This window comes from Lolium rigidum, chromosome 3, assembly GCF_022539505.1.
Source record: "Lolium rigidum isolate FL_2022 chromosome 3, APGP_CSIRO_Lrig_0.1, whole genome shotgun sequence".
In the NCBI taxonomy this organism is placed as follows: Eukaryota; Viridiplantae; Streptophyta; class Magnoliopsida; order Poales; family Poaceae; genus Lolium; species Lolium rigidum.
The window spans coordinates 127,080,866-127,089,752 of NC_061510.1; the positions used below are offsets into that span (position 1 = coordinate 127,080,866).

Genomic DNA, 8,887 nt, shown 5'->3' on the forward strand with positions numbered 1-8,887 from the left:
ACCATAAACATTCGTATAAATAGCCAGAGCGGAGTTTTGAGCTTCCATTTTTATGCATATGCCCCTGGTTATTATCTAACTTTCGTTAGTTGACCACTTTTCGAGATGAGCAACAGAAGATTTTCGGAAAATCGATCTTTACCTGCCGTTCTGTTTTGACAGATTTCTGCACTATTTGCATTTGCCTCTTAAATCTTTGTTTTTTGAGTTGTTTTGATCAAAGAGATTTTTTAATGGTTGCTACAGTAGCTAATGCTTTAATAGATGTTTGATATATGTTAGAACTGAACCCAAGTGGATTTTTTTATTTTGATTGTACTAATGCTGCTAATAATGAATTGTTTGAAGTTTTGTATGAAGGAAGTTTTCAGATGTAGGGAGAGAAAAATGATGTGATAAGATGACAAATGGACAAAAGATCAAGCTTGGGGATTCCCCTGCACCCCAAGAAATATTCAAGAGGTACAAACGTCAAAGCTTGGGGATGCCAAAAGCATCCCCTTTTCATCAACAAAGCAACATGTCATCTTTCTATGCGCTATATTTTTATTGCTTCATACGCTATGTGTTGGTCTTGGAGCGTCTTTATTTTTGTTTTTATTTTTGTTTGATGTAGAATATGTTGGATCCCGGTACATTTTTTTGGAGAAAGACCCGCTCCGTTTTAATTGCATAGAACGCTCTAGTTTTCATTGTTATTGTTCTACGAGTATTCTAGTTTTCTGGTATTGCGTTTAGCTCTTGTTATTTCACTTGAATTTTGTTCAAAGCTCGTTAATATTATTTATTTGTGTATGATTAGCTCTCTGGTCCATATTGATTTTCATCTCTGAGAGTTATTTCAAATAAGTTGATTGGTGTTGGATACGAGTAAAATATTGATTATAGTGATGCAAAAGGAAGCTTGTCTAGACTGTGGCATAGACTTTGGCATGTCATGTTGGATGTTATTCTTGTCATATCCTTAGTATTTATTGTTGTAGCATGACTTGTCTCAAATGGCTGAAAGTGCATAATGTGTCATTGAAAGAATCATGTGTTGTTTCCATCATACAAAGCATAATATTGTGGTATTCTCCTTTGATGCTTTATTGGGTTGACTTGGCACATGCTTATACCATGTTATGACTATAACCAGTCAACTAAAGCCTCTATGATCATTTAGTTTTTGACTTGTAATATCACTTTGTGCTTTGATTGATTATGTTTTTGTTGCTATGCATGATTATGGTCATTATTGCTCTCTTAGTTGGTCGCTCTCAGTCTTTTGCTAGCTTTCGCTTGTACTGAGTATGAACTCTACTCGTGCTTCCAACCACCATAAACCAAGGTTTGCCAATTTTGTACACCATATCTACCTAGTAGCATTATTGCTATTCCAAGTATATTCATCATGTTTTTATTCATCTTTCAAATTAATTTTTGGCATGAGAAAATTAGTTAATAAAGCTTTCACGAAATTGATGGCACATTTACTTTCTTGCACTTAATAAACTAGATCATTGTGACTATCTTATGAAGTTTATATGTTTGCAAATTGCAAGTTGGGAGTTAGCATAACCATGCTTTCATGGGGAACGCTTTCGACATTGCACTTATTCATATTTAGTTGATGTCATGTGCTTTTTCTTATGGATGCCTAGCGGTGCGAAATAAAATGGAAACTTGTAAGTCCATGGAGTTTGTATATGAGTTAGAGAAATGCCTGGGCCGCTAATCTAAGCCATGCATCATTCATGGTGGCAATTTACAGCGAACCATAGTGAGCATTCTATCAAGCATTTTCAATAACAAGCTATACCCATAGCAAATAAAAATTGCTGAGATGCTCATTGTCTGTTTGTCTTGTCATTTTGGCATGGGATTGCTCCTACAAGAGTACCTCCATATCATCGGGCAAGAGGTACCCAGTTGGCTGTTCTCGATGATACATGTATACTTACAATGACAAGAACTTATTTTGGACCTATGAGTAGCATGAGGTTTAGGTACTCGTATTTAAGGGGCATGAGATTTTCAACTTGTGATTTGCAACCATATAGCTCATATTTGATTCACATTAACTTTAACCATTCAAGATGCTTATGATAGGGGCAATGAGAGCTCAAAGCTAATAAGTACCATACTTTTTGGAAGGTTTATAAAACTTTTTTATCTTGCTTACTCTGCAAAGAATCTCTCTTTTACTTTTATGTTGAGTCTTCATCTTTTACTTTATGCAACGATTAAGAGAGCATAGTTGTCATTCTTAGTGCAATGTGCATAGTCCCAAAATTATTATTGATTGATTCATGATTATGACTATTGCTTGTTCTTGAATTACTTGTATCTAGTCACCCTTTGAACTTTAATGGTGTCCTAGCATTTATGTTTGGCTACTTCATAAAGGACATGTTGAGTACCACTTTGCTATGTTTTATCTATGCTCATAAACACACAGTTGCTTTCAATGCACTATTATTCATGATCCTTTGTTTGAGTTACTCTTCATGTTATAACATAGCTGCTAAGTTCTATTGAATTATATCTGCCATGCCTATGTTTAAAGTACTTTGATTTCAGCTCACAATGCTTTACAATGCTTGATCAAGATTGTGTTGGCTGCATGTCACCTTAAAAATTATTTTGTTATCACTTACCTACTCGAGGACGAGCAGGAGTTATGCTTGGGGATGCCTGATACGTCTCAAACATATCTATAATTTTTGAAGCTCCATGCTTGTTTTACACCAATTCATATATGTTTTGCTCATACTTCGTTGCACTTTTATATATTTTCTGGCACTAACCTATTAACAAGATGTCACAGTGCCAGTTCCCTGTTTTCTGTTGTTTTTGTATTTTAGAAAATTTGTACAGGAAATATTCTCGGAATTTGATGAAACAAAAGCTGAAGTCAATATTTTACGGTAACGAAGATAGAGTCTCGAGGGGAGTTGAAGGGGGAAAGCAGGGTAGCCACGCCAGCCCTAGGAGCGGCCTGACCCTGGCCCGCGCCTAGGGATGGTGTGGGCCACCCTGGCCTCCACCGACATCGCCCCTCCGCCTATTTATTCACGATCTCAACTCGGGAAAACCCTGAATACCCAAGCCTCCATCCACGAAAAGTTCCGTCGCGGCCACCATTGCAGAACCCATCTCGGGGGGTTCTGAAGCTCTTCTCGGCACCCTGCCGGAGGGGGAAATCATCGCCGGAGGCATCTACATCACCATGCCCACCTCCAAAGTAATGTGTGAGTAGTTCATCCCTAGACTATGGGTCCATAACAGTAGCTAGGTGGTTGTCTTCTCCAATTTGTGCCTCCTGTTTAGATCTTGTGAGCTGCCCTACATGATCAAAATCATCCCGATGTAATGCTACATGTTGTCTTTGCTTTGGGATCCGATGAATATTGTATACTATGTTGAGGTCGATTATATATTCATGTCATATGTTATTTGTGATCTTGCATGTTTTTTGTTGCTAGTAGATACTCTGGCCAAGTAGATGCTTGTGACTCCAAGAAGGGGTATTTATGCTCGATAGTAGGTTCATGCCTCTAGTTTTCTGGAAGAGTGACAATAATTTCTAAGATTGTAGATGTGTTGTTGCTACTAGGGAGAAAACAACAATATTTTATCCAAGGGTAAGTCTATTGTTTATTTTACACACATTGCTTAATGCGATAATTTGTTGCTTGCAACTTAATACTGGAAGGGGTTCGGACGATAACCGGTAGGTTGATTATTAGTTATAGACGCAGTTGGATTACGGTTTATGTATTATATTGTAATGCTCAAACGAATCTCATAGTAATAATCTTGTCATGTATGGTCGATATTCTGTCAATTGCCGAGCTGTAATTTGTTCACCCAACGTGTTATTTATCTTTATGGAGAGACACCTCTAGTGAACTGTGGACCCCGGTCCTTTCCTTTACACTGATAAATTCAACCACTCCAATCGTGCTCTTTTACTTACTGCAAAGCTATGTTCTCTTTAATTACTGCAAACATCTCTTTCCACTCGATACGTCTAATCCTTTGTGTTCAGCAAACCGGTGAGATTGACAACCTCACTGTAAGTTGGGGCAAATTATTGTGGTTGTGTTGTGTGCAGGTTCCACGTTATTGCTGATGCCGGTAGTGCGCCCTGCCACTAGTCAGCTAGCAACACCTTCAGAAGTCACGCATTTCTCCTACTGGTCGATTAAACCTTGGTTTCTTACTGAGGGAAAACTTGCTGCTGTGCTCATCACACCTTCCTCTTGGGATTTACCAACTCTAGCTGAGGCCGACGAACGCCGCAGGCGGCAGGACGAGTTGTCCGATCGTCGGCATGCGCGGCGCAAGGAGTGCGTCAGGTGGTCGCGCTTCTATGACAGCGCTGGCCCCTCGGGCGGCGGCCAGTAGTAGGCTGCGCGACTACGAGTAACCCCGGCCGTGGTAGGCCGCGCGACGGCGAGTAGGTACAGTCGTTGTAGTTTTAGGTTAACTCGACTAACCATCTCTGTAAAGATGTCCTTTTGCCAATCAATAGTAATGAAGGAATATTTTGCTTACCTAATCACTGCCTAGCGGGCCCGGATGCAACCAACGCGGTCACTTTGCGCGACCGTCAAGCGTCCGTGGAGACGCAAACGTGCCGCATATTTGGGCCGTGTTTGCGTCACTGTGGACAGCCCGGTCACTATGCGTTGTCCCGCTGGAGCAAGGGCAGACATATTTTTTGACCGCGCAGACGCAAACGCTCGCTGTTTGATGCCCTTATTTGAAATCTGAATGATAAGTGGGGTCCCTCTGAAAATTTACAGAAAACCCCAGAAATAGAGCTTGTCAATTGTGTGCCTCCCTCAATAGTTTTGGCATGCCACGTACAGCCTGACAGCGGGTTCCACATGTTAGTTTTGTGATTAAACGATCGTTAGATACGAATCTGTGTTTTCTGTACGTGTTAGCGCTGAGGTGGCAGTTTTTTGAAACCTTACCATATAGTGGTGGTTTTTTAAAACACTAGCCTCAAATGTGGTGTTTTTTTTTGTAATTTTCTCGCAAGATACAAGAATAGGACTACCTACGAATGCCTGTTTCGAGGAGGGATAGGAGTATATAGGACTACCTGCTCCAGTTACATAGCTTCCTAATCACTAATTACTGATACATGTGGAAATTCTAACTATATTTATTATAAGTTCTATTAATAAAGGCCGTGTGCATCACCACGATGCTGATGATAGGGTGATTATCCCCTTTTCGGAAAAAAACTAATTACTGATACATAGAACTTATAATAAATATAGTTAGAATTTCCTGGAATTGCTAACAGCTAAGAAAGGAAAAATGCAGTTGCTGATCTTCCTTGACGTCGGCCAGGCCACAAACCATTTACATATCGATTTGCATACCATCCGATAACTTCTTGTGATATCTCTTCTACACGTTGCATTTCTGCTTCAAGGGAGACAGAACAAAGCTCAGGTTGGAGATAAACAAGTATCAGCATACCAAATGGACCACAAGACAAGTGGCTACTTCACAGATAACTCAGTATTTTTGTAAGCTTCAGGGTATAGGTCAAAAGCCTTCCTATCTCAGCAAGGTAATATTTGCATTATACAGTTTGCAGTCCGGTAATGAAAGTGAACTCTGTTATAATAATTAACAAACCATACACATTTTACTAGATGGCTATTGAATGGGCACTATTATTTCCATGCCTTTCCGGTGCAGTTTACTCTGAACAAGCTGAGCAAGATGCTAAGAACCAATAGGGGTGGCTCTGGATCTCCTTTGCAGACCCTCGTAACACCAATTAGAATGATTTCCACTGCTGGTGAATCTTTTATTGAGTTAGACAAGCGAGAATGCTTGAAGTGCAGCTAGTATGTCTAAAGTAGGCCCCTCCTTATCATTGATAGCTCTGCCAGACATATTGCATTCAGATAAGCGAAATACCCAACAATAAGTGTGTATATCTGCAATTTACTCATTACAGAATCTCAGATGGGTGATCTCAAAACAAACAAAAAAATCAGATAAGGAATGATGCTTATTCAAAAAAAAGTTAGGTAATGATGAACCTATACATGAAATAAAATCCTGACCTGCACTTTGCTTTCATCGGCCTTCCTGATGTATAGCTGAAAATATGTCTTCCTGTGCTGCGGCGCTAATTGCTGACAGGTGAGATGATGCCCCCCCCCCCCCCCAGCACAGATGCTATTGTATCTTGCACTATCCTGCAACTGGAGTGCGACCTCAAGGTTCCAAAGCACATCACCCATTGATGGCCTATCTATGCTACGATCAGCAACACATTGCTCTGCTATCTCTGCAAATTTCCTGAAGCACTCAGGGGTGATGTCCTCCTTGACACGAGGGTCAATTATCTCATCGAGTACACCTTTCTTTAAGCATGATAGCGCCCAGTCACGCAAGCTCACTTGCTCCTCCGGGAGCTGTGTGTTTATCGCAGGGCGTGCACACAGGATCTCAAACAACACCACCCCAAAGGAGTACACGTCTGATTTTTTGGTGAGACGCTGCAGCCGGAAGTACTCAGGGTCAAGATATCCAAAGGTGCCTTTCACAGCGGTGCTCATGTGCGTAATTTCAATATCTGGACTAGCCTTGGATAGACCGAAGTCAGAAACCTTTGCGACTAACTTACCATCCAATAGGATATTGGTGGTCTTAACGTCACGGTGGATGATTCCTTGTTCTGAGTCAGTGTGGAGGTAATGCAGTCCTCGGGCTGCACCAATGCAAATCTCAAGGCGCTTCTGCCACAACAGTGGCGGGCTTCTTGTGTTGTACAGGTGCTCCCGCGGAGTCCCATGTTCCATGTAGTCATACACCAGAATCATCTCACTCTTAGCCTCGCAGTAGCCAATTAGAGACACAAGGTGGCGGTGGCAGAACTTGGACAGCATCTCAATCTCTGTATGGAACTCATGAACACCCTGCTTAGACATTGGGTTGCAACGCTTGATCGCCACCTTGGTGCCATTATCTATCTTTCCGAGATACACATTCCCAAACCCACCTTTGCCAAGTAGGAAGGACTGATCAAAACTGTTGGTGGCAGCCTGAACTTCAGAAAAGGCGAAGTGGCGGCAATGATTGGAAGGCAGCGTCAACGTGTGCTTACCATAATCCTCTGTTATCTTCTTCTTTCTTCGTCTGTAGATGATGCAGCTGCCAAAACATGCAATCAAGAACGCTGTGAAACCACCAACAGCTCCACCTATGACAGCACCCTTTGATTTCCCTCCACCAGACACCCTGCTAGGACTGGCATCCGGCTTTTGCGGAAGTGGAGGATTGGCATCAAACTCCTGCGGAAGTGGAGGATTGGCATCAAGCTCTTGCGGAAGTGGAGGATTGAGCCCAACAAGATTGTTTGGTCCGTAACTCTGTAGCTTGAAGACCTCGAGACCATTCAGTATTGCATCATTGTACTCTGGTCTACTTGAAAGATCAGGGTGAAGTGCAATCCACATGTCCACCTGACCGGAACCAGAGGTGAGGATAACATAGTCATTGTACGTTGGTCTGACGATTCCTCCGCTCCAGACAATGACATCCATTTGTTGCTGTGCTATCTGGTTGTTGATGTAGATTAAGAATACCCTCTGATCCACCCGGGTGATAGGATACTCGATTTCACAGAAATGGAACCTGAGGAGGTAATAGAACCCTCCATCAACTGGTAAAATCCATGTAAGGTTGTAGTTCAGGTCGATCTGTCCATTTAGTCCCATCGATCGAGCTGTATCGTAGACAGCAACTGGCGCAGTGTAATCTGGCACTTGTGGTGTATACTCGATAGTCAAATTACTATTTTTGGAGAAGGTCACCCCAGAGGCACCAAATAAGTATGGGAAATCAATGTCCCATGAGCGGTAAAAACCTGAATCATCTTTCCGGAAAATGTCTAGGCCCCCGACGTTGAGCCTGTACATAGTCTGGAAGGCTGTGTCAGGGCTGAAAGAGAAGGAATCTCGGTTATCACCGTTGACAAATCTTGTGTCGTCTGTTGTGAATATGTCAGGCGTGGGCATTATCTCAACGCCATTCACAAATGCATAAGAACCGTTCCGATGTGCTGAAGGAGCAAAGGTGAGGTCTAGGCTGCCTGTAGAAACATTCACCGAGAATTCACGGACAAGGTAGGCAGGACTCCTGTGAACGGTTTGCCTCGAAGCATTAAACTCATTTAAGAGGATAAGATTTTTTGTGGTGACACTGAAGTAGGCATCGGAGGCAGCATAGTTTCCATAAGAAATTGGATAGAAGTAGAGGCGTAAGAACATGCGGCCTGAGCTGACAGGGAAGGAATAGGTGTAATTTGAAGTGAAGATGCGGGCAGTCATCCAAGGGACCCTGGAGGGGAGTGAACGATCTTGGTACGAAGCAGTGGCTGCAACTCCTTTCACTGATGGCGCGAACTTGGATACGGAGTCCCCGTCCCAAGTACGACTATTGTCATCATAGTTCTGCTGTGATGTTCCGCAGTTCAGGAGGATTTGTCCAGAGGCAGTAGAGTTGTCACCAGACGCCACGACGAGTGACACAAGAGCCAATAGTGTGAGGGTAGCTAGTAGAATCGGGAATGCCATTGCGGTGGTTGGTGTACCAGGATCAACAATCTGAGGTCTCCGTCACAACTCTATGATACAAAATAGCTTTCATTAATAGTTGCATGCGTTGTACATTTCTCTGTGGGATGTGGGGCAAAATATCAGGAAAATATCAGAGTTGGGGTAGTATTGTTTAGGCTCAGCCACAGAGGTACAGAACCTGCAATTGCAGCATAAGAAGCAGAAAATTCAGCAAACAAAATCATGTCAAGATGAACTATATAACGTCACCTGCAATTGCAGCATAAGAAGCAGAAAATTCAGCC

At 42.3% G+C, this 8,887-nt stretch overlaps 1 pseudogene; it reads right to left on the reverse strand.

Moving 5' to 3' along the window:
• Nucleotides 1-5,543: 5,543 nt before the first annotated feature.
• On the reverse strand, nt 5,544-8,680 carry LOC124698202 (annotated as a pseudogene).
• Between the last annotated feature and the right edge of the window lie 207 nt (nt 8,681-8,887).